The following is a 27,958-nucleotide window of genomic DNA, read 5'->3' as shown; positions in this document are numbered from 1 at the left end:
AGCACTCCAGGAACAAGCAGTGCCACTTTTGTGGCTGAAGTGCTTAGTTTGTTTGGGCCACCACAAAACAAGCTTCCAATAGCTTAGCTGCCTTAAGCCTAACAGTGCTGTGAACTCTACATTATTAAACCATGTCTGCTCGTGTTGCATCTTTAATCTCTTTCTCCTCTGTGGATACCTCCCTCTCATCCCTGAAGAACTGCCAAACTTATGTAGACAAAGAAATGGATATTACAACTGGAGTGGCATTAGATCTGTTGCAAACAGACTGTGACACGGAACATGTGGACAGCATGGAATCTGTCATGTTGGAATACAGTGTATTGAACATAGATTTAAACCAATATATAGATGCAGTTGAGGAGACCATACTTAAATTAAACATGACCCACCGGATGAGATCCTGGAACATCACTTAATATTAATTCTTCCCCGCTGGAATCCACCATTACAGAAGTCTCTTTACTATATGCCAGTAAAGGCCTTCCTCATGGAATTTGTATTTCATTTTATAACAGAGCTGTCATGATTTTTGGGCAATTCTTTTAGACCAGACCAAATGTCAAAATGTTCTGCTGAATCATCTGCATCATCCTTGGGTCTCTTAGAAAAGTTTACTTTTTTCTTAGCAGCAGTAGCCTGAGAAACTGAAGGAGGGGACGCCATTGTGTCAGGTACTACTTCAACTATCAACTTGCTCACCAGGAGCTTATTGCATCTCTTGTGATCTGGGACAGTGAGAAATAAAGAGAAGGCATAGCTCTTAATCCTAGGATCAAGCATAATCGCCAAAATGTAGTGATACGATTTCCAGAAGTTGATAACTCTGTATATATATCTCATTTCATTGAATAATTCTAATAGAGCACATTACTATACTACACAGCCTTTTTTGAATGTACAGATGTAGAATGCTTGATTGGGTAGAAGAGAGCGGCAGTAAATAGTTGTAACATATAATATCTGATGACACTGACACCCTCAAGATGTCACACACTATGTAATGCTGATACAATAGCTGCCTGCTTTTTTTCCTTGGCGTCACAGAAAACACCAGTCTTTTCAACCCTAATCTCCTCCCGAGCTTTAGCCTGATTGACTGGGGTGAAACCCATGTCTTCTGCCCATAGAGACTGACACTTTCTACCTCCCATAAATAAGGATGATTAGAACAGGTGTTCTGCTTGGCCTGTATGCAAGGCGTCATTACAGCCACACATTAGGGCATGCCAACTGCTAGAGAACACTCTATGCTAAACACATGTGGTAAGTCAGTCACTTTTCCACAATTTATATATATTAGTGTTACAGTATATATTATATAGGGTGACATAAAAGGCAACACTTGGGGACTTGTAGTAAAGGAAACATTCCGATTTTCAGTTAACTATAAAAACGGAACTGAAAAACTGAAACGTCGGAATTTGTCCCTGAGTGTCATCTTTTATGGTACTCTGATGTTCTGCATTCTGGAGGGCACTGGGGCACTGTGGAAAATATTACGGGAGTGATGGGCTTTGCCTGAATAATATATATATATATATATATATATATATATATATATATATATATATATATATACATATAATATATAACATACACATACATTATATTTTTTTTCTGTACAAACATTTTTTCTTGTGTAGTAAAAGGAGAGCACCAGTTTGTCTATAAGAGGGCCCCTGAAAAAGTGTTTTGCCTAGATGTCTTAATCTAGCCCTGCCTGTACCTCTACAATTTTCCCTCTTCTGACCTCTTTTATCTTAGCTCAACATATAAAGTAATATCGCTAGTGATTAAACACTTTTTTAAGTACAAATTGAAAATGCATGCAGTGATCCCCCCCCCATCCCAGTTCTGTACAAGCATGCAGGTGTCTTCTCTCATTCCACAGACAGATGGAGGTCTTTATCAGAGCATCTGTTGCTTATGGTGACAATCCAAGAGCACCAGAAACAGTTAGCTCAAGAAAGCATATGGACAGAGAAATTTGGTGCCAAGCAAACTCCCCCATTATTTATGAATTTCTAAGTAAACCGCAAAGTGTATTAATGACAACCAAATAAGAAGCTTTTACTGAACATACAATGTTGTACCAGCAGGCTTATAAAGATCTCAAAACTAAAGTTTTTGGAGGGGATTTACCTACAAATGTGGTATGGTGTGGTGTGATGTGCTGAAAAAGGTAGACTTAGTTTATTAAAAAATAGAGTGCATAACATGCAAACTATGATAACACTTAGTATACCAGTATGAAGAAAAAGTAAGTAATGTATTGTATGGCAAAAAATAAAGTTTGTGCACTTTGCACATCAGACCAAACTTTTCAGTATATACAGCCCAATATATTCAGCAGACATAGTACATCCCCATGGCCACCAAATACAGCCGCATACCATACATGGACAACATATCAGTCTCATGCTATACTTTACATACTATTTACTATATAAAACCTAATGCCACAATATAGCTAAATCATGGCAACATATAGCCCTATCATACTATCATGTGACTAGAGATAAGGAAAATTGTGGCAATGCAATCTTCAAGTTCTGCTTTTGCTTTGCCTGTGGAAGATCATTCTGCACTGTATTTGTGAATTTGCATTTCACGGGTAGTATAATCTATAAATAAAGCTGAATTGATGGTCATTCATTTTGCTGTGTAGTATTTTTGGTGTAGGTGTAGAAATGTAATTAGACATAGGTAGGGAGAGGATGAGTAATAAATACTGCAGCTGAAAGTCATAAAATTGATTTGATGTATCAATATTCAATACTATTACTAGTTACTTATGCTTATCCCACTGGCTAGTGTGGCCAACACATCTATTAATCACTATGATAATTACTGCATCCTGTTGGATTAATTAACTGTCTTTTACAAACTTATTAAGGAGTTGAATATCTGACTTAATGTCTCAGTGTGTGTACTCTACTGCCATTGCTAATTTAGAAGGACAGCCTAGATACAGTTGCAGCCCAGCTGTAGAGTACAGCAGCTGAAATTCATACAACTTAGTTTGACTCTGTGTTTGTGCCACTACCACAAATAATATTACTATTGGTAACTATTTTTTCTGATGTCCACACTGCCTAGTGGTGGGTTGGGTTAACACAAATATTGTATATTGATAATTATGTGAAAAAAATCCCTTGACCTGTTGAGTCTAATTCAAACTTATAAAGGGATATATGTGGTCTGTCACACTTGTAATTTTTTGGTTTAATTAATAAAAATAATCTTGGGCTGTGTGTGCATAGTGTACTGCAATTCTTAATATGGCCAGTACAGGACAGGTAAAGCTGAAGCACAGTTATATAGCATCTAAAATTTGTACAATCTGATCTTTATTTAGTGAACCAGAGCAATTACTGTTCTGTACTGCTTATTAATTATTTCCCACTGGCTTGTGACCTTCACTTTTTGATCACTATGGGAATTGCTGTGTCCTTGTTCTGCATTTCCTAATTATTACTGTTTTGAAATGAATACATGTGCATGTTGACAGTCATTGTTCACTGTATTAGGACTTTCTTCTAATATATTCTTTTGCTTTTAATATTAATAATTGTGTAATATACATTAAATAAACTGAAACAGTAAAATTGTGGAAAACACAGACCAAAAACATGACTGTTATTAAAAGTCATCAACTATGTTCAGTGGAACAAGGTGACTTGTATTAGTGTTATTAGAAGATTGAAGTAAAATTCCCCTGCCACCTTAACATAAGTTAAATACTGACTGTTTTTTCATGTAGCACACAAATATCAACTTTAAATTTCAGTGTACAAATAAGCTATCAAGTATTTGTGTGCTACATGAAAAAACAGTCAGTATTTAACTTATGTGCAAAACAAAATACTAATTTGCACCCCTTGCATTGTAACATGGTTTTGTCCAGGAGACTGAAATAAGAAGTTTCTCAAGTTAAGATCCTTAATGAATCAGGCCCATGGTTTGTCCCGGAGAACATTTACTCCTTTTTTTTTGCCTTACTTTCCTTAATGACTCAGGCCCCAAGAGCTTGATTCATGTTCGGACGTACATCAATTTGCATAGCACAGTTTGCGTAAAATAGCTCTGCACATGCCCAAAAAGGGACATTTGCAATTTCATGCAATTCCTGTCTGAATGCAAATGACACTTACAACTTCATACTTGAGAGGTGGAGTGGGGGAGGGAAGAGTTAGACTAATTAATTAAGGGCATTCCAAAGCAGATGTGGCCAATTCAAGTACTGTGTTCCTCGTAAGTACGCTTGGTTTCATATGTATACTTTGCACCCACTACATGTAGGTGTAAATGCCAACTGATAGTGGTGACTGACATGGAATAGTTTTGTGTCACACGTCAGACCCGCATTCGAGTCCCGGCATACTTGCCTGCTATACTCAGGTCTCTCCTCCGGCGCTGAGTTCCACTATCCTCGGGTGGCGCCCGCCATCTTGGATTCAGGTCTGCACATGTTCTTTGTGTTCACTTCTGTGAAGGTGCAAGACATGGCTCCTAGAGCTCCTCAGCATATACATGTGCTCTCATCTCTCAGCAGACCATCACCTCTGCTGTGCTATTTGCTGTTCCTGTGATTCTCCAATTTGCTGTTCAGTGTCACCTCCTTGTGTTCAGCTTGTTGCCCTGCAATAACCTCTCCGCAGATTATCACCTCTGGGGGTAAATGTATGAACATGCGGGTTCTTCAACACCCGCGTGTTCGGCGATTAAATTTCAAGCGGCGCTGCATTGTAAAGGGAAGTTTCCCTTTACAATGCAGCGCCGCTTGAAATTTAATCGCCGAACACACTGAACACGCGGGTGTTGAAGAACCCGCATGTTCATACATTTACCCCCTGGTGTGTAATGTGCTGTTCTAGTCACTCTCCAGTTTGCTGTTCTGTGTCCCCTCTTCATGTTCAGCTTGATGCCTTGAGATTCCTCTCCGCAGATTATCTCCTCCAGTGTGCAACCCGCTGTTCCAGTGGCTCTCCGTTTGCTGTTCTGGGTGTACGTCAGCAGCCTGTCACCTACTGTTAATCTCCTAATGGGTCCTGTCTAGTACTCTCGCAGAAGGCCAGGACCTGCGGTGTAGAGGCAGACCCTCATTGCGGGGGTCTCTAGCGCAGACAACATGCCTCATTAAACTCCCTGCCTTTGGGCTGAGTAGTGTTAAACTAGACTGACCCAAGGGATCCAAGTTATCAGCCGTGATATCATGACACTTTGAATTAAAAACTACACATATGCGTGCCAGTAGCTATCAGGGAACAACTGTATGCAACTAAGATAGACTATAAAAACGCATTGAAAGCAACTTTATTTATGTAATTAATATAAAAAAAAAAATTATATTACAATTCATTTTAAATACAATTTTCAATAAATTAGTATACCATTGAGAGTCCTTCTGTAATGTTAAAAAAATGTTTGTGTTCAAATGTGAGCTTTTTCTGTACTTATCCATGTGTGCACTGTTCTATGTGTTTACATACGACAAGTACTATTTGGGCATGGCGTATTTACACCCAGGTTCAAATCGAAGCACATCTTGAGATACGCTTGGATTTGAATACAGGTGAAGCTATGCAAAAGTTCTGTGCTCTTTTCTAAATTGCAACCTATGTGCAAGTTACAGTAAATCAGGCACAAAGCTATGTAGCTATTTAATACATGGTGTCTGCATAATTTTTGCCTATATATGCTCCTATTTTCAGTAATTGTTTTTATGTACCTGCATTTTATAAAAAAAGCCAATGTGAACAGACTTTCACTCTTGAGACTATGCAAAGCTTCTGTCACACAGATTCTCTTAACCTCTGTCAGACATAATTCAATTCCTGATTTGTTAGCCAGGGATTTAAAGTATGTTGGTGATACTGTATAATTTTGCATCTCTCCCAGCTAATGGAAGCAGCCAGTCGGATCATCTTCTTTCTCCCTATTCACAAATTGACAGATGTAGAGAAATCCAATTTCTAATCACATTTTTTGTTATTGGATCTCTCTCCTTCTGCTTTTTAACTCGAGCTTCCAAAAATGTGATTGCTCCCAGCACAAACACTGAAGTCTAATGGAGCCTGAAGCATCAATTACTATAATTCATATTTTGTGAATTCTGGCTATATGTTATATGTGTACACTAACGCTGATCATGCACATTTGTAAACTAGGCTCTACAGCTTGTGAGAGACAGACAGCAAATGGATTACTCTCAAATTCAGATGAAGGTCATGGGTATTCCATTACAATGTACACTTAATTAGAATAGCTCTTATAGAAATTGTTAGGTACAATTATGTTGTCCCCGGAATGAGTCCATATCCTTTATATCATTAATTATGTCACAAACTAGATAATGCCAATATTACTGACTGACTTTTAATACTACCATTAGCCAAATGAGAAATCTGAATGTATTCCAAATACTGTATGTAACTATTGTCATCTATAATAAAAAAGAAATAATAGGAGATCAGGTCAGGCATGCACAGCTACATGTACTGTTGTATATAGACACATATTTGCTATTTCAGATTACTGATGAAACCCACATATTATATAGTCTAAAAATCCTTACACAATTCCATTACACTCTACACAGACATAGTTTATTACACCAGCCCAACTTGACCTGACCACCAAGCACAATATATTACACTCAATGCAGACACAGGACAATACACCTGCCAGACAGGACATGACCACTGGAAATTAACAAAATTAAATTTCATTACACTCTATGTAGAATTAGGTCACTAAAGCTAACCAACATCACATTACCACTGGATAGTTCAACTATATGCATTACCTGCCATATTATATTATTTTCACAAACATAAAGCATCTCAAATGTGTGAAAAACAGTGGTAGATACAGGGCCTGATCAGCCAATAGGCTGACCAGGCTGCAGCCTGGGGCGCTGGAGCCTGGGGGGCGCAGCGGCACGGAGATTCATTTTTTTTCACTGCCATTTTTTTTTTAATTTAGGCAGAGCCGGGCCTGCATCATCGGGACCGCCCCTGGTGTAAAGGGGGCGGCCCGACTATCATTACTACATGACAGGCAGTCTGGCAGCGATCGCTGCTAGCTGCCTGTCAGGACGGCCGCGGGAGCTTCTTACTGTGGTCACGTGAGATCAGGACTTCTGCATCTCACGTGACCACAGTATGAAGCGCCCGTGGACGCACTGACTGGCAGCTAGCAGCGATCGCTGCCAGACTGCCTGTTATGTATAGCGCTGGAGAGAAGACTGCTGTGCAGGAAAAGTCCTTATGTCTGGGGGCGGAGGGGCTGGTAACAATGCTAAAGGGGGCAGATAACAATGCTAACTGGGCAGGTGAAGAGGCTAATGGGGGCAAATGACAATGATAAGGGGGGCAGGTGAAGAGGCTAATGGGGGCATATAACAATGCTAATTGGGGCATATAACAATGCTATAGGGGGCAGGTGAAGAGGCTAATGGGGGCAGATAACAATGCTAAGGGGGCAGGTGAAGAGGCTAATGGGGGCAGATAACAATGCTAAAGGGGGCAGGTGAAGAGGCTAATGGGGGCAGATAACAATGCTAAGGGGGCAGGTAAAGAGGCTAATGGGGGCAGATAATGCTAAGGGGGCAGGTGAAGAGGCTAATGGGGCAGATAACAATGCTTAGAGGGCAGGTGAAGAGGCTAATGGGGCAGATAACAATGCTAAGGGGGCAGGTGAAGAGGTTAATGGGGGCAAATGACAATGCTAAGGGGGGCAGGTGAAGAGGCTAATGGGGGCATATAACAATGCTAATTGGGGCATATAACAATGCTAAAGGGGGCAGGTGAAGAGGCTAATGGGGGCAGATAACAATGCTAAGGGGGCAGGTGAAGAGGCTAATGGGGGCAGATAACAATGCTAAGGGGGCAGGTGAAGAGGCTAATGGGGCAGATAACAATGCTAAGGGGGCAGGTGAAGACGCTAATGGGGCAGATAACAATGCTAAGGGGGCAGGTGAAGAGGCTAATGGTGGCAGATAACAATGCTAAGGGGGCAGGTGAAGAGGCTAATGGGGGCAAATGACAATGCTAAGGGGGCAGGTGAAGAGGCTAATGGGGGCATATAACAATGCTAATTGGGGCATATAACAATGCTAATTGGGGCATATAACAATGCTAAAGGGGGCAGGTGAAGAGGCTAATGGGGCAGATAACAATGCTAAGGGAGCAGGTGAAGAGGCTAATGGGGGCAGATAACAATGCTAAGGGGGCAGGTGAAGAGGCTAATGGGGCAGATAACAATGCTAAGGGGGCAGATAACAATGCTAAGGGGGCAGGTGAAGAGGCTAATGGGGCAGATAACAATGCTAAGGGGGCAGGTGAAGAGGCTAATGGGGCAGATAACAATGCTAAGTGGGCAGGTGAAGAGGCTAATGGGGGCAGACAACAATGCTAAGGGGGCAGGTGAAGAGGCTAATGGGGGCAGATAACAATGCTAAGGGGGCAGGTGAAGAGGCTAATGGGGGCAGATAACAATGCTAAGGGGGCAGGTGAAGAGGCTAATGGGGGCAGATAACAATGCTAAGGGGGCAGGTGAAGAGGCTAATGGGGGCAGATAACAATGCTAAGGGGGCAGGTGAAGAGGCTAATGGGGGCAGATAACAATGCTAAGGGAGCAGGTGAAGAGGCTAATGGGGCAGATAACAATGCTAAGGGGGCAGGTGAAGAGGCTAATGGGGCAGATAACAATGCTAAAGGGGCAGGTGAAGAGGCTAATGGGGCAGATAACAATGCTAAGGGGGCAGGTGAAGAGGCTAATGGGGGCAGATAACAATGCTAAGGGGGCAGGTGAAGAGGCTAATGGGGCAGATAACAATGCTAAGGGAGCAGGTGAAGAGGCTAATGGGGCAGATAACAATGCTAAGGGGGCAGGTGAAGAGGCTAATGGGGCAGATAACAATGCTAAAGGGGCAGGTGAAGAGGCTAATGGGGCAGATAACAATGCTAAGGGGGCAGGTGAAGTGGCTAATGGGGCAGATAACAATGCTAAGGGGGCAGGTGAAGAGGCTAATGGGGCAGATAACAATGCTAAGGGGACAGGTGAAGAGGCTAATGGGGCAGATAACAATGCTAAGGGGGCAGGTGAAGAGGCTAATGGGGCAGATAACAATGCTAAGGGAGCAGGTGAAGAGGCTAATGGGGGCAGATAGTGCTAAAGGGGCAGGTGATGAGGATGATCGGGGCTGATGAAATGGTTAAGAGGACTATTTAAAAAACTAGAGCAGTTTTGGGGGGCATAATCTTTGTATTATGTGGCGATTATGAGGATGGTCTCTGTGGTTCTAGAGTCATTAGAATGCTAAATATTAGTCAGGTTGGGGCTGATAGAGGTTTATATTTGATTATAGCTCTTTGACAACAATTTTCATGTTTTATTGCCTACATATGCCTGTGCTATGGGGTAGTTTTATCTGGCCACAATGGACTGTTGTGTTTTAGAGCCTAATCATTCAGGATTTGTTGACATTTAGCATTATAATACAATTGCTGCATATTTTCAAAACAGGACCCAGACTTTCCAGAAGCCAGCTAGAAGACAACAAAGCTGCAAGAACAGGGAACAGAGAAGAGCAAGAACAGGTAAGAGAGAATGTACTGTCTAAATTTGAATGCTGGCGAATTCTCCTGAAAATACATATTCAGGAGTATTCCTATACGCTTATATTGGGGAGGGGGGGCGCTGCGGCGGTAATAGCCTAGGGCGGCTGGTACCCTTGATCGGGCCCTGGGTAGATAGGTAGTGCTGAGGAGATCATCACATTATAAACAAAGATCTACTGGACTATCAACTCTATTCAGCTGCTGGAAACACTGAGCTCAACTGTCATTGCTGTTATCATCTCTATTTAGCTTTTGGAACCGCTGAACCCAACTGTCAGAGTCCCAGAGAATGTGTGCAAGCTGTGAAGGCTGCCACCCCATCACCCCAGCCTGGGGTTGGGAATGGGGTCACCTACTCTATGCAATATCTGGATTAAATGTTCATCCCCACTCTGTTAATACCTACCCCAAGTAATCCACATTCATCAATATCTCTCACATCACTCCACCATGAATCTACTCAATTTATCTTCTCTCTTTCTCCAACTGATTTTTACCACACTTCTCTCCAAACTGCTTTTCTCTCTCCATCATCCTATTTCTCCATGTCATTGCAGCAGATGCCATAGTCCTAAATTGAATTGCATATTAGTCCAGGGGTTGAGTGCCCTGACACAGTGACAATATTCTAGAGGCAGCGTTAGATACTCCATCCGGTTCATCAAAAATCTTCTTAAAGGTACTCTACAATTGCAATTATGTAGAAAGGGCTTATTCCATTTCCATATGGGAAAGGCCTAAGCAAGAGCTTGTCCAGATAAGAGGGAGATAATATAAGCAATTTTTGCTTTCTCAGAAGAAAAGTTCCCTGGAAGGAGTTCAAATTATATAGTGCATTGGTTCAAAAATCCCCTGTACAATTTAGGATCACCATCAAATTTAGGGGGATTAGGGATGCACAATGGGGAGGCGCTGGCTCTGGCGGTGTGGAAGCAGTTAGAGTATTCTGGTGGTTGATCAGGTGTGTGGCGTGAGAGTATAAAACAATTAATAGTTATTAAAAGGTACAAATATGTGTGAAATACCTTAAAAACTATAACTACAGATATGAGAACTACGCCCTTGAAGAAAAACAAGTGTTTTCTATGGAACAGACAATAGCAGGATGCCAGACTGAAAAAGACGGCCTGGAGGAAACTATGTAGTACTGGACAAAGGATATTGCCTTATATGTATTTATTGTTGCAAAGAAATATTTGCTGAGCTAAAGAGATTTCCTTATATCATCATCATCATCATCATCATCACCATTTATTTATATAGCGCCACTGATTCCGCAGCGCTGTACAGAGAACTCACTCACATCAATCCCTGCCCCACTGGAGCTTACAGGCTAAATTCCCTAATATACACATACAGACAGAGACTGAGAGACAAGGGTCAATTTTGATAGCAGCCAATTAACCTACTAGTATGTTTTTGGAGTGTGGGAGGAAACCGGAGCACCCGGAGGAAACCCACGCAAACACGGGGAGAACATACAAACTCCACAGATAGGCCATGGTCGGGAATTGAACTCATGACGCCAGCGCTATAAGGCAGAAGTGCTAACCACTTAGCCACCGTGCTGCCCATGTACTTACTGTTGCAAAGAAAGATTTCCTTATATGTACTTGTTGTTAACCAGTTAATGCTCAAGCTTAGGTATAGATAAAGGACCAGTCTGAGAAGACCCTCAGAGCTGATTTTGAAACTGCAAACAACTTTGTGTTTCACTTCCTCCTCTCTTGTCGACAGAATTCTGCTAATAGGAAATCAGGTTATCAGAGATCGATAATAGGGGCATCAAGCCCCTGAAGAAAGTTAATTAGGTGCTCTTGATTTGACTCCTTTTTCTCTATTCTCACCATGAGGTGTTGAAAGAGGTCCCTAGGCGAAGGATTATCTCCGGAATCCATAGGCAGGGTCAGAGCACACTGCAATAAACACTCCACTCTAACAAGCTCCCTGGTTTTCACCGAGGACTGCTACAAGGCTGGATGGGCTTAGCTTACGGGAACTCGCAGGTCGTGGTCCTCTGGACTTCCACCTGCGAGTAAAGGAGACTTCAAGAGATAAGGAGAGTCCAAGGGCAAGGTCAGATGGATCGAGAACTGGTACACAAGCGATCAGCGCAGTACAGAACAGAATCCAAGAGGGGAGGTCAGCAAGCCGGGAACTGGCACACAGACGATCAGCGCAGTACAAAATCAGTATCCAAAAGGGAGGGTCACAAGAAAAGTCAACAGTGAAACGTAGAAGTTTTAGAAAACAGAGGAAGTCATAAAGTATGGGAACCTGTTTGACACTGCTGCAGTGTCAGAGTGAGTTTATATATACTGGGGATTTGAACTGACAGCCTTTAGCACTCATATGACACAAACCAAGACTCAGAATTGCCGTGCACCTGCAATGACAGTGGGTACGATTGAGACCATCGCTGGAACAAGGTAAGTGGATCGTGATACCATCATTATTCCCCCTCACTACCTCCCTCCTCGCTAGTCTGCACGCAAGAACTGTTTTGTTTCCTGCACCCACTGACATATACAACTAAAACCAACCTCACAACCAGAACCAGTCCCCTCCTGCTGAAGTAAGCACAATGGCAGTGAAGCCTCTCATATCCCTGCGTTTATTACAATCCCTGCCTTGTTCAGAGTGGGGACTCGGAATATAAAGGGGTATGTTGCCCACACCAAAAAAATATTTTTACGGCAATGGCAGGCTGGTGAGCACCTTTCTGTCACACAAACCGTGTTCTGCCGGCCCTGCTCACAAACATAAATAAATCATAAATGGCTGTTGGTGACATATAATGAAATACTGGGCTCGTGCAATCCCCACTATCTGCTAACACTGTTCGTTCCAACTCAAGACTTTTTGTAATAGGCTCGGATCCATCCATGATCTACTAATTTCAAAATCCTGCAACCTACTAACTGTCAGGAATCCTAGTATGAATCACCATGGAGAATAATGTAAAATGGAACGAAGTGGATTATTTTCAACAGAGGTCATACAGATAAAACTGAAATGATAAGGCAAACAACTCAAGCCCATAGAAACAGTGAAAACAGGAACCCAGGATACCCAGCTAATGGACAGGAGTTCTGGATTACTTGCCCAACGGTATGTATGGGTTAGACAGAGTAAGCAGGTTAGGCTGGGAAGCTGGGGACTATAATTTTCCAAGTTATACTGTGGACTGCAGATATTGAGTGTGTGGATTGTCAGATAATAAAGGAAAAGTGCAGGAACAAAGAGACTAGCTTACCAAGTAGTAGCGATAGTCTGCAGCCACAGAGTGCAAATGTCCAGGTTAAGCAGGGAAGCTTGTGAGTTGGAGACCAGGCAAGTAAGATGATCTGCAAGCACAGAGTGTCTGGATATCCAGGTTAAACTGGTAAGCTTATGAACTGGATACCAAGCAGGTGAGCAGGCACAGATAGTACGGATGTCCAGGTTAAACAGGAGACATGAGGCACTGGAGGACTCACAGGAGAATCAGACAAAGGAGGGTCTGACAAGCCAGGGTTCAGAATCCAGAAGGTCCACAACGATACCAGGGAAAAAGCAGGAGCGAATTCAAAACAAAGCCGAGTCTGGGTCACAAGATGAGGTGCAAAACAGAGGGACAAGCAGGGGTCAATACCAGGAAGTTAGTCAGAATCAGAGCACAGGAGTTACACTGAGAAACCAGCAGCAGCAAAGACAATTGATGAACTGTCCCAGACTGCTGGGAGAAGCAGTCTTTTAAAGGCCAGAGACAGATGATCATGATCCGGATCCAATGATGAGAGCTTAACCCCTAGTAGCCAGGATCAGAGGAAGGCACAGCAGCATCCCCAGGGGGGAGGGGGGGTGGTGCTGCAAAAAGAGGCAGATTGTAACACTAGCTATTCCAAAAATCTGGTTTACCTCTTCTGACATCAATTGCAGCACTTTCCTACAGGGGACTCTCCATCAGCCACATAAAGTCACACATTGCACCAGCTAACCTGCATTTTGGTCACTGTTTCGCTTGGTGCTCACTCCCTGCATTTATTTGCTGATCTGAACTCAGCATGCACATACCTGGTCTTCCTGCATTCTCTTGATTGGCTAATTGCTTGTCAACTCTTTCTACTTAAAGCACCTGCTTCTCTACCAAGTTGCCAGATTTTCCTTACCTGTTAGGACGCTGTTCTCTCTGGCTCCCGTCTGCACATCAGTATCCTGTCTTACCTGTTCCATGATCAAGACCTGTGGTGTTATTGCAAGAACCCCGTGCCTCATCATCGATCCTGTCCTCAAGCTATTCGCTTTCCAAGAATCTAAGTGCATCAGTTCTCTGTGGTTCACCACCTCTCAGTTGGTATCCTGTGTTACCTGTTCCATGATCAAGACCTGCGGTATTGTTGCAGGAACCTCATGCCTCATAATCAGTCCTGTTCTTAGCTATTTGCTTTCTAAAGACCTCAACGCTTCTGTTCACAGCCATTCATCTGAACCTCTACATTTTATCGTCCAGCAGTCCTGCTCCATTCCACAGTTCCATCTCGCCCTGTTCTTATCCCCCTTAGAGGACTGCGACCTGCAGCTAGAGAACAGCTAAGTCCATATTCCCTTGTGGGGATCCCTGGTGAATACCTCTCTACCGTTAGACTCCGCACCTCTCTGGGGGTAAGTCTATCTAAAGCGGGGCTTCAAGGCCTATTTCAAATGAAGGCTCCCTGACAGTAAGATCTGGCTCAACTAGGAATGGACCATGATCGGGAACCGTCTGCTAAAGACATGCTGCAACACCTGGTCGATCACAGTGAACATCAGAATGCTACGCAACTGCAACTTCTTCATGCCTAAAGGCCCTCTCCTCTAGGTTAGATTCTCTGCAAACTGCCTTATGGAACACAAAACAGGCATGCTACCTGCAAAAGTAAATATCACTCTAATGCAGATGTCCTGACCTATATCCATCCATTCTCAACATCTCCCATCTCAACTATTGCAGCTTTCTCCAATTGGGCATTCCCATCACCCAACTGTCACCTCTATAATTCATCTTAAATGGTGTGGCCAGACTGATCTTTAAACACGGTCTGAATACCCACCTCTATATTAGAACCTATCTTACTCCCACCTATACTATTGACATTTTTACAACTTCACAACTGGTCCAGTTTGCACTCTGAGCCAAACTCACTCATCGGGGGGTATTCAATTGTCAGCGAGATTTATTTTTTTTGACCGTGTTAAGTCATTGTAATGCTTTTTTTTTTATCATTTTCGAGCGGATTAATTTTATCCGCGATTCAATTCCATTTTAACGCTCAGGTTTTTTTTCATGGAACGGTCCTCTCGTGCTCCAGTAGAAGGTCTATTGAAAGTATAGGGTGTGCGAGAGCCAGCCACGTTAAAAGCTATTCAATTGTTTTTAACAGGGAAAAATGCTGTTTTATCTCACACCTCTTTGGGGTGTGTTAAAAATAAAAAAACCTCTGAAAAGTATTTGAGAGCATGTAATAATGTGGAAAAAAATTAAACTTACGTTTATCATTAATGTCTAACTTGTGTAAGTTGATTTTCTTGTGAAAAAATAATTAAATAAAATAAACATTAAAAAAAATAAAAAATAAAATCACTTATTAATTAAATTTATGTATGTTTTTGGTACAAATATGAATGTAGTAATGTGTTTTGACATGGTATAAATGATTCTATGTTAAAAAATAGTTCAATTAAAAAATATGCTAAAGAAAGTACTGTAATGTAGATATTATAAATGTGTAATGCAGTCTAATATATGGAAATGATTGCAAAACCATTTTTCTGTGTTATACCTGACCACATTAAAACTCCCCTTCAATCCCTTAAAAACTCGAAAAGACAATGTTTACCTCGCGGGGGCAGCGTTCCCTCTTTTTCAATTGAATTGCATGAGTTTTCCCGCTGGCTATTGCCGTCAAAAACCCGAGGGAGATTAATTTTTTTCTACGCTGTGGGTAAAAAAAAAGACTCACTGACAATTGAATACCCCCCATCTTGTCTCATCTTTTCCCCACTAGACTGTAAGCTTTCTCACGGGCATGGCGTTTACTACTTTTTCTTTTACATCTGCATTTAGTCTACCTTCTACAAATCAATAACAATAATAAATAATAAAAATATATATTGGCAAAGTACAATTATATTATACTATATAGATAGAAAACATGACATTCATTAAAAAACACAAAAAACATGCCAAATTTCCACCCATCATTAGGAAAAATGTAGACATCAGTAAAAATCACACACCCTCCTGATCTACAATTTATACAGATGTTTTAATTATGTAGGGCATTGCTTAATCACACTAATCTTCATTTTATTGTAGATAATGATACTTAGTCATCAATAAATATTTATAAAATTGTGAGTGAAAATACTTTATTACAAACAGCAAAGGAAGTGGTTCTTTACAGTAAGGGCAGTTAAGATATGGAATTCATTGCCAGGAAAGGTTGTGATGGCACATTCAATAGATATGTTTAAGAAAGGTTTAGACAAATTTTTAGCGGAAAAGTGTATCCAGGGATATGACCGTTAATTAAAATAAAGGATATATGGTAAAAAAAAAGAACTGCAATATTGGGTCTGGGGGGATTTTCACAATTGAAACAGATTGGCGGTTGCTTACTCTGGATCAATTTTAAATATAAGTGCAGGATTGCAGGAGATCCAAAATAGGTTGAACTTGATGGACTGGTGTCTTTTTTCAACCTCATCAACTATGTTACGTTCAAGGGTTATCAACCCTATTCCTGTCACTCACCGGACCGTGAGTGCCTCTTCCCGGACATTTAGAAACCGTGGCCGTCCTCCATCCTGAGGGTCTGCGCATGCGCAGCCCTTTTCTACCCTTCAGTGTATGTCCCTTTAACTTAATTGGCAGATCAGGCAACACTCCCTATATTAAGCACCTGTGGTCAACACCACGTTGCCTGATCTTGGAGTCTCATTCCCCATGAGTCTCTGAAGGTGTTTCCTCGTTTATTCAGCGTATCATCGTGACTGTTAGCTGATTCCTATCCGCTGCCTCCGTGCACTACAGTCTTCTAAACCACTTCAACTCTATCTCATATCATTGTGACTGTTTGCTGATTCCTATCCGCTGCCTCCGTGCACTACAGTCTCCAGCTTGCAACTCGTCTGTGTTTCCTCATCGTGACTGTTAGCTGATTCCTATCCGCTGCCTCTGTGCACTACAGTCTCCAGCGTACAACTCGTCTGTGTTCCAACATCGTGACTGTTAGCTGAGTCCTACCCGCTGCCTCCGTGCACTACAGACCCCAGCTTGCAACTCGTCTGTGTTTCAACATCGTGACTGTGAGCTGATTCCTATCCGCTACCTCTGTGCGCTGCAGTCTTCATCTCATCTCTCCCGTGTTTCCTCGAGACTGCTGCTATTATTGCCATTCGCTACTCCCGTGATCAACAGCTCCTGGTCTACTCTGCTCACCCGTGTTCCATCGCTATTGGCACCTGCTGGTTGCTACTGGTTACCTCCGTGTGTTCGCAGAGCCCTGCTCCTGCTGCCAGCGCTAATCGTCCATCTGTTGCTGATCCACTCTCCACACCTTCCTGTGTCCCGCTGGTCTCTACCCGCCTGTCAGCATTGGATTCGTGTCTCATCTGCTATCCTGCTGCTAGATCATCACCATCCTCCTGGGTCCGCCAAGAGTCCAGTTCCGTGTACTACCGATTCCTGTGGATTCGTGTCCCTGTTGGTTTACTTACCTGTGCGCTGCACCTACTAGACCTCTGCTTCATCCATCCAGGGACTTCTCATCCTGCCGGCCTCCTGCCGCTCAGGTATCGCTGCACTCCTGCCTGACTGCCTGCTTCTGAACCACGGTATGCATACTTCTCATTGACTGTGCTGGTGTATTGCATATCTTGCTGGACTGTGTTGGTTCTCCTCTGGAGTCTGCTATCCGCTGAGTCTGTTGCCATCATTGACTGTGCTATCTTGTTCCGGATTACTTCAAGAGACTTTCCATATTTGCAGTGCTGTTCAGTCATTCATATATCTATATTGTGCATATTACTGTGGCTCGTGTTAAGGTGCCGTGTTTACCCTGTGTTGCAGTCTCTCCCCGTGCACCTCCTCACATATATATTCAGTGGTACAACTTGCTAGTAGCAGACCACTGATCCCTGTTTTCAGTTTCACCTGTTCCAGTATCCTCTCCCATAGCAGTGGTACAACTTGCTATCGCAGACCACTGACTCCCCGGATACCTCCACTTGGATTCCATTCCTTCACTCAGACAGCGGTACAACTTGCTATCCGCAGACCGCTGACTCTCATCACCTCCTCGTTTCTGTTGGACATTCCTCCTCACTATAGCAGTGGTACAACTTGCTATCGCAGACCACTGACTACCTTCACGTCTCCTTGTCCATACAGTTCCTCGTGTACTACCACCTCCATATTACCAGTGTTGCTAGTCATAGACTTTCCTGAGCATCTCATCATCTGCTATTTACTGTTCCGTGATCACCCTGCTACCAGAGTACCCTATTACCACCTACGTTGCTCTGGTAAGCCTACCACCTGGTGATCCCTGGGTAAAGACTCCTAGTGCCCGTGACAGTAAGATCAGGCCATGACAGACCCAGATACGGAACCTACCGCTAAAGAGATGCTGCAACATCTGGTCAGCCGTGTGGAGCAACAGGATGCCCGCCAACAGCTGTTACTTCAGTGTTATCAATCATTAACCTCCCAAGGAACATCTGGACAGACTGTGACAGCCACTACTGAGGCTCCTGTGCTTTCCTCCGTTTCCCCAGTGCCATCCCAGGTGTCTACAGCTTCCACGCTTCACCTGCCTACTCCGTCAAAGTACGATGGGGACCCCAAAACTTGTAGGGGTTTCCTTAACCAATGTTCAGTCCATTTTGAGCTCCAACCTCAAAATTTTTCTACCCATCGTTCCAGAGTGGCCTATCTTATCTCTTTGTTTTCTGGACAAGCCCTGGCTTGGGCCTCCCCTCTGTGGGAAAGAAACGACCCAATATTGCAAGATAGTGCCAAATTCATTTCTACATTCCGAAGTGTGTTCGATGAACCAGGTCGTGTGACCTCCGCTGCTTCCAGCATCCTCCGTTTGCGACAAGGATCTCATACAGTAGGCCAGTACGTCATTCAATTTAGGATCTTAGCCTCTGAACTTCAGTGGAATACTGAAGCCCTAATTGCCGCCTTCTGGCAGGGGCTCTCCGATAAAATTAAAGATGCACTGACTACCCAGGAGCTTCCTTCGTCACTTGAAGATCTGATCTCTCTTTGCCATCGTGTTGATATGAGATTTCGTGAAAGAGAGGCTGAGAAAACAACTTCTGCTAAAGCACCTCTTCGTTCAAACCCTCAATTTCGTCCAGTTTCACCCACTGTGATTCCCATGGAGATAGGACGTTCCAAATTATCTTCAGAGGAGAGGAAACGAAGAGTAAAGAATAGACTCTGTATCTATTGTGCTGATTCCACTCATATGCTCAGCTCTTGCCCTAAGAGATCGGGAAATGCCAGGCCCTAACTAGTTCTGGAGAGGTAAAGTTAGGGTCCCTGGAGTCCTCTCCATCTTCTATGAAATCTAAAGTCTGCGCTTTTGATGTTACAATTTCCTTTGCTACCAAAACCTTTGAGTCACAGGCAATGATTGATTACGGAGCAGCAGGAAATTTTATTTCCAAATCATTAGTGCATCAATGGTCTCTACCAGTAATTACGTTAAGAACACCCATTACTGTGACGGCTATAGATGGATCACGTCTCATCAACGGTCTCATCACCCAGAGTACGTCTCCAGTAACTCTTCAGATTGGTGCCCTGCACCATGAAGAAATATCGTTTTTAATCCTTCCAGTTACGACAAGTCCGATTGTCTTAGGCCTTCCATGGCTTCAGTGTCACTCTCCCCAGATTGACTGGCGCACTCCTCAAGTTACGTCTTGGGGGTCTGAATGTTATCATCGGTGCCTTTCCCAAGTTATTCCTCTCAAAGTACAGCAATCTTCCATCTCATCTTCCTCACCGGGACTCCCTCCTCAGTATGCTTCATTTTCTGATGTGTTTGATAAAGCTCAGTCTGAACGTCTTCCTCCTCATCGTTCTTGGGATTGTCCGATCGACCTTCTACCTGGCAAGACTCCTCCCAGGGGCCGGGTCTATCCACTCTCGTTACCTGAGACTCAAGCCACATCTGAGTACATACAGGAGAACCTCCAGCGTGGGTTTATTCGACCTTCCACCTCTCCCGCTGGAGCTGGGTTCTTCTTCGTCAAAAAGAAGGATGGATCATTACGCCCTTGCATAGATTTTCGTGGACTCAATGCCATTACTATCAAGAATCGGTATCCCATTCCGCTGATCACTGAGTTATTCGATCGCATCAAGGGAGCCCGTATCTTCACTAAGTTGGATCTTCGTGGTGCCTACAATTTAATTAGAATTCGTTCCGGTGACGAATGGAAGACAGCGTTCAACACCAGAGACGGGCATTACGAATATCTGGTAATGCCTTTCGGGCTGTTTTCCAAGGCTTCATCAATGAGATCTTTCGGGACTTATTATTTGTATGTGTCGTCGTCTACCTGGACGACATATTGATCTTCTCACAGGACCTGCCTTCTCATCACCAACATGTGGCAGAAGTCCTCTCCAGGCTACGGAAAAACTCATTGTTCTGTAAATTAGAAAAATGTTCATTCGAATTGCCCCAGATTCCATTCTTGGGGTATATAGTTTCCGGAGTTGGCCTGAAGATGGATCCAGACAAGGTGAATGCTGTACTACATTGGCCCCAGCCAACTACTCTTCGTGCTATCCAGCGTTTTTTAGGTTTTGCCAATTACTATAGACGCTTCATTCAAGACTTCTCTTCCATTGCATCCCCTATTGTGGCCCTGACTCGGAAAGGGGCTAATCCTAAGCAATGGTCATCTGAGGCTTTCCAAGCCTTTCAAATTCTCAAAGAGTCCTTCTCCTCGGCTCCAATTCTTCGACAGCCTGACGTGACACTTCCCTTCTTCCTAGAAGTAGATGCCTCTAATGTGGGCTTGGGAGCCATTCTCTCCCAACGCTCGGAACATCAAAAATTCCATCCTTGTGCCTTCTATTCTCGGGGTCTTCTGCCCGCAGAGAAGAATTATACTATCGGGGACAAGGAGTTACTGGCTATCAAAGCTGCATTGGAGGAATGGAGATACTTATTGGAAGGAGCTCGCCATCCGGTGACGATCTTCACGGATCATAAGAACTTGTCATATCTCCAGTCTGCCCAATGCTTGAACCCTCGTCAAGCAAGATGGTCTCTTTTCTTTTCCCGTTTTGAATTAATTATAACCTTCAAACCAGCTGCCAAGAACAAAAAAGCTGACGCTCTATCTAGAGCTTTTGTGACGTCCTCTGATGTAGAAGAGGTTTCCAGCCATACTATTCTAGACCCCAAATGTATCTCACTGGCTGCTTCTTCCACCAAAATGCTACCATTTGGGAAGACCCTCGTGCCTCCTACTCTAAGGAGGAAAATCCTTTCGTGGTTCCATGCCTCCCGTTTTTCTGGACACGCCGGTGAACACAAGACCTTTGAGATTCTCTCTCGAAATTACTGGTGGCCTTCAATGAGGAGAGACGTCAAAGAGTTCATTGCTTCCTGTGAGTTATGTTCCCAGTTCAAATCCTCCCGCAGAACTCCAGCAGGGTTGCTGCGACCACTACCCATTCCGTCCAAACCGTGGACCCATATTAGTATGGATTTCGTTACTGATTTACCACCTAGTAAGAATCATAATACTATTTGGGTGGTGGTGGACAGATTTTCGAAGATGGCTCATTTCGTCCCTCTGTCCGGTTTGCCTTCCTCGTCTATTCTGGCTGAACATTTCATTAAAGAGATCTTCCGTATCCATGGATGTCCGTCGGAGATTGTGTCTGATAGAGGAGTACAATTCGTTTCCAGATTCTGGCGAGCCCTTTGTAAAACCTTGGGCATACGATTAGCACTCTCATCTTCTTACCATCCGCAATCTAACGGACAAACTGAACGAGTCAATCAAGATCTTGAGACTTTTATAAGGATGTTCTCTTCAGCCAATCAAGACAACTGGGTAGAATTGCTTCCTTGGGCTGAATTCGCCCATAACAACATGTACCATGAGTCGTCATCCAAAACTCCATTTTTTGTGGTCTACGGTCACCATCCGTCTTTTCCGGAATTCCCTGCCCTCCCGCCCACCCAAGTTCCTGCTGTGGTGACTGTTTGTCAGACCTTCAAAAATATCTGGTCTCAGGTCAAAACCTGTTTAAAGAAGACATCTAACAAATATAAGTCTTTTGCAGATAAGAAGAGGCGGGCTATTCCACCACTAAAAATTGGAGATCGTGTCTGGTTATCTACCAAAAATATTCGTTTGAAGGTCCCATCTATGAAATTCGCCCCTCGTTTTATTTGTCCATATAGGATCATTCAAGTAATCAATCCAGTATGTGTTAAACTTCTTCTTCCTAAGAATCTTCGGATTTCCAATGCCTTCCATGTGTCTTTACTCAAACCTCTTATCATCAACCGCTTCTCAACTCCTCCATCAGCTCCGCATCCAGTTCAAGTTCATCAGGAGGAGGATTTCGAGATTACTGAGGTATTGGATGCAAAAATTTCGCGAGGAGTCCTCCGTTTCCTCGTTCATTGGAAGGGCTTTGGTCCTGAGGAGCGCTCTTGGATCAAAGCTGAAGATCTTAATGCTCCTGCCCTTTTGAAGAAGTTTTATTGTAAAAATCCGGACAAGCCCGGTTCCAGGCGTTCTGTGCCCACCTTTAAAAGGGGGGGTACTGTCACTCACCGGACCGTGAGTGCCTCTTCCCGGACATTTAGGAACCGTGGCCGTCCTCCATCCTGAGGGTCTGCGCATGCGCAGCCCTTTTCTACCCTTCAGTGTATGTCCCTTTAACTTAATTGGCAGATCAGGCAACACTCCCTATATTAAGCACCTGTGGTCAACACCACGTTGCCTGATCTTGGAGTCTCATTCCCCATGAGTCTCTGAAGGTGTTTCCTCGTTTATTCAGCGCTGCTGATTCCTGTGGTTTCCAAACCACTTCTACCGCTGTGGTTTCCAAACCACTTCTACTACTGTGGTTCCCATACCACTTCTACCATCAAGTGTATCATCGTGACTGTTAGCTGATTCCTATCCGCTGCCTCCGTGCACTACAGTCTTCTAAACCACTTCAACTCTATCTCATATCATTGTGACTGTTTGCTGATTCCTATCCGCTGCCTCCGTGCACTTCAGCCACTCTCCACATCTACTCACCTGTTCATCATCAAGACTGTGAGCTGATTCCTATCCGCTGCCTCCGTGCACTACAGTCTCCAGCTTGCAACTCGTCTGTGTTTCCTCATCGTGACTGTTAGCTGATTCCTATCCGCTGCCTCTGTGCACTACAGTCTCCAGCGTACAACTCGTCTGTGTTCCAACATCGTGACTGTTAGCTGAGTCCTACCCGCTGCCTCCGTGCACTACAGACCCCAGCTTGCAACTCGTCTGTGTTTCAACATCGTGACTGTGAGCTGATTCCTATCCGCTACCTCTGTGCGCTGCAGTCTTCATCTCATCTCTCCCGTGTTTCCTCGAGACTGCTGCTATTATTGCCATTCGCTACTCCCGTGATCAACAGCTCCTGGTCTACTCTGCTCACCCGTGTTCCATCGCTATTGGCACCTGCTGGTTGCTACTGGTTACCTCCGTGTGTTCGCAGAGCCCTGCTCCTGCTGCCAGCGCTAATCGTCCATCTGTTGCTGATCCGCTCTCCACACCTTCCTGTGTCCCGCTGGTCTCTACCCGCCTGTCAGCATTGGATTCGTGTCTCATCTGCTATCCTGCTGCTAGATCATCACCATCCTCCTGGGTCCGCCAAGAGTCCAGTTCCGTGTACTACCGATTCCTGTGGATTCGTGTCCCTGTTGGTTTACTTACCTGTGCGCTGCACCTACTAGACCTCTGCTTCATCCATCCAGGGACTTCTCATCCTGCCGGCCTCCTGCCGCTCAGGTATCGCTGCACTCCTGCCTGACTGCCTGCTTCTGAACCACGGTATGCATACTTCTCATTGACTGTGCTGGTGTATTGCATATCTTGCTGGACTGTGTTGGTTCTCCTCTGGAGTCTGCTATCCGCTGAGTCTGTTGCCATCATTGACTGTGCTATCTTGTTCCGGATTACTTCAAGAGACTTTCCATATTTGCAGTGCTGTTCAGTCATTCATATATCTATATTGTGCATATTACTGTGGCTCGTGTTAAGGTGCCGTGTTTACCCTGTGTTGCAGTCTCTCCCCGTGCACCTCCTCACATATATATTCAGTGGTACAACTTGCTAGTAGCAGACCACTGATCCCTGTTTTCAGTTTCACCTGTTCCAGTATCCTCTCCCATAGCAGTGGTACAACTTGCTATCGCAGACCACTGACTCCCCGGATACCTCCACTTGGATTCCATTCCTTCACTCAGACAGCGGTACAACTTGCTATCCGCAGACCGCTGACTCTCATCACCTCCTCGTTTCTGTTGGACATTCCTCCTCACTATAGCAGTGGTACAACTTGCTATCGCAGACCACTGACTACCTTCACGTCTCCTTGTCCATACAGTTCCTCGTGTACTACCACCTCCATATTACCAGTGTTGCTAGTCATAGACTTTCCTGAGCATCTCATCATCTGCTATTTACTGTTCCGTGATCACCCTGCTACCAGAGTACCCTATTACCACCTACGTTGCTCTGGTAAGCCTACCACCTGGTGATCCCTGGGTAAAGACTCCTAGTGCCCGTGACAATTCCACACATAAAAAACTAAAACTATTCTACCCACTATCACTTGTCCACTAGATATGTTCATAATATACTTTTATATAATTTTAATAACTTCAGCACCAATATGTAAGACTCAAAATCAGTGATGGGCCATGTTTTAAATGCCTGTTGTTATGCTATTACTGATAAGATACTCTTTATTTTACTTATTACTGAGATAAAGAGTAATGTGTGGCCCTTTTGAAGGTTAGAGGGCTGATCTATGAAGCCCCCAAAGTGTATCAGGTTAAACTAGGTACACACTACACGGTTTTCGTCCAATAATCGGCTCAATCAGCCGACATACGACCGCTCATTCAAAAGTCGGGTCAGTGTGTGTTGTGACTATAGATGGGCGGGTCCGGTTCTCCGAGAACCGAACCCACCCGAACTTTGGGTATCCGAGTACCGAGCTGAGCAGCTCGGTACTCTCCCGCCCGTTCCGAATCCAAATCGAGGCCGAACGTCATCGTGACGTCGTCGGATCTCGGGGCTCGGTTCTCGCGATACTTCAACTTTATAAATACACGCCTCCACAGCAATCCATCGCCATTTGACAGAGGGAGAAAGCAGGGTGTAGTCATAGGCTAATTAGAGCAGGGACAGAGAATACAATATTGTTCTTGCAATTGCTCTAACCAAAATCGCTAGTGCAGAGAGGAGGATAGAGGTTTATTATTTTTTCTTAATATTTGGCACTCCCCAGCGCTTTTGGGGTGTCCCCCATAATTGTGCATAAATATTTCTGGCTGTCAAAAGTCATATCTGTCAGCAGTATCTACTAAATAATTTTTAGCACTCCCCAGTGGTTTGCGCTCAGAATGGATTCAAAGCAGTCCACATATGATCTGAATGAGCAACCAGGTTCTGTCACCAGTTGTGATGTTAGTGTTCCCAGTACGTCATCTTTGCCAAGGTGATGTCAAACAACAGAGTGTTTTCAAATTAGTGCAAAAAACAAAAAACAAAAATTTTTTTACTGTATTGAAGCGAAAAAGAAGTGTAACTGAGCAAAAGTTAAGTGACGATAAAAAAAAAATTGCAAGCATGCCATTCTACACACGCAGTGGCAAAGAGAGAATGAGGCCTTCACCTTTGGCTATTAGTGGCAGATCCCAAAAAGTTACCCAGCCTACAATTGATGCACAACTACTGTTACGCGTCAAAGCCGAGCTGCAAGATAACAGTGAGGCATTACAGGAGAATATTTGCTCTGATTCACAAATGACAACAATCCCTGTGGAGAGTCCATCCAACAGTGGGATGTCTAATCGTGAGCATTCTGCTGATGTGTGCCTTAATAGCCCGAGTGTAGCCGGTGATACCCAAATTGAGGATGCCACTTTGGAATTAGAAGAGGATGAGGGGGAGATTTGTGTAGGCGACGAGGGCGCTAATGAGGATGTTGATGAGGATGAGGTTGTTTGTGTAAGTCCTGCACCAGTGGCAGCAGTTCTGGCACGTGACAAGAAAAAGGCCATTGTCATGCCTGGGCATAAAACAAAAAAATACACTTCTTATGTGTGGAATTATTTCTACCCAAATCCAGACAACAATTGTATAGCCATTTGTAGTGTATGTCAAGCCACAGTCAGTCGAGGGAGGGACCTTAACCATCTTGGAACCTCGTCTATGTTACGCCATTTAACGAGAGTTCATGGCAAAGTGTTGGGAAAAGCTGAAAGTTCTTCCCAAAAGAATACAAGCACTCCCTCATCAGCTAAGACCCTCCGCTCACCGACATACCGACGGCTACAAAATACACCCACCACACCATCCTCATCAATATCCTCAGTAGCGCTCGGAGTTAGCCCGGCATCCCACTTAAGGCTGGATGACTCCGGCACTATTATTGATTCCTCTGAAGAAAGCGTTAGTCCTGTTGCTGCTGCTGGGGGTGAATCGTCATCCCAGAGGCAGGTTAATAAAATGAGCAGTCCTACATTTCAGCAATTAACTGTGAAACAATCATTTGCGAGGGGAAGCAAATATGACAGCAGTCACCCAGTCGCCAAGCGAATCACAGACGCCATGGCTGCAATGTTAGTGTTAGATCTGCGTCCAATCTCCACAATAAACGCAGCTGGTTTTTCACAGTTAATTGAGGTTTTGTGTCCGCGTTACAGAATTCCATCGCGACACCATTTCTCCCGTAAAGCTATTCCACAACTATACCAAAAAGTGTGTAAAAATGTAGATTGCGCTGAAAAATGCCATTCTGCCCACTGTTCACTTAACCACAGATATGTGGACAAGTGGAAGTGGCCAAACCAAAGACTATATGACTGTGACAGCCCACTGGGTTGGTCATTCACCTTCACCAGCAGGAACAGCAGCAGCATGTACACCACTACGTAACATTTGTCACAGGCAGGCCACTCTTTGTATCACCGGCTTCACTAACAGGCATACGGCTGACAATTTGTTACGCAAACTGAGATATGTGATTGATGCATGGCTTATACCACTCGGACTCTCCCCAGGGTATGTCATTTCAGATAACGCCAACAATATAGTGCGAGCATTACAGCTGGGTGATTTCTAACATATTCCCTGTTTTGCTCACACCATCAACTTGGTGGTGCAGAGCTTCCTACGAAATAACCATGAGGTACAGGAGATGCTTTCGGTGGCCCGTAAAATTTCAGGCCATTTCAGGCATTCAGCCACAGCATGTAGGAGATTACAGCAGCTCCAAGAGCAGTTTAACTTGCCCTGCCACCAACTTAAGCAAGAGGTGGTAACTCGGTGGAATTCCACCCTGTACATGCTTCAGAGGATGGAGGAACAGCGCAAAGCCATCCAAGCATATTGCACAAGCCATGACATTGGGAAAGGAGGGGGGATGTATTTCACTCTTGCACAGTGGGGAATACTTTCAGTGCTGTGCAAGGTGCTGAAACCATTTGAAGTTGTGACATGTGAGGTGAGTGCAGACTCTGCTAGTTTGAGCCAAGTCATTCCTTTAATTAGACTATTGGAAAAGCAGCTTGAGAAAATGAAGGAGGAGCTGAAAGCAAGCAATTCAGCAAAGTATGTTGGCCTTGTCGATCAAGTACTTAATTCGCTTCACAATGATCCTCGAGTTATTAAGATCTTGAACTCGGATCAGTACGTTTTGGCCACTGTGCTTGATCCAAGGTTTAAAACCTACATTGAGTCTTTACTTGTAAATGAGCGAGATGTGAACTTTTGCAAGGAGCTATTGCTCAGCAAGTTGGCCGCTGAACTGGGCCTCGGCTTGACGACGTGTCCTCCTTCACTTTCTCAAGCTGTTGCTCGTAAAAAATTAAATTTCCAAAAAAGAAGCAGGGAAGACACAGGGGGCAGACCAGAACAATTTAACATCTGGGCTGGTTTGAAGGATTTTTCATAACTCCATCCAATATGAGTATAAACATGGATTTTCCATAAAAATAGCAAAACAAAACCAAACAAAACCAAAACCAAAACCAAAACACGCAATG

The sequence above is a fragment of the Mixophyes fleayi genome, chromosome 9 (genome assembly GCF_038048845.1).
Source record: "Mixophyes fleayi isolate aMixFle1 chromosome 9, aMixFle1.hap1, whole genome shotgun sequence".
NCBI lineage: Eukaryota > Metazoa > Chordata > Amphibia > Anura > Limnodynastidae > Mixophyes > Mixophyes fleayi.
The sequence above is the reverse complement of the archived record's forward strand: the minus strand, read 5'-3'. Positions refer to the sequence as shown.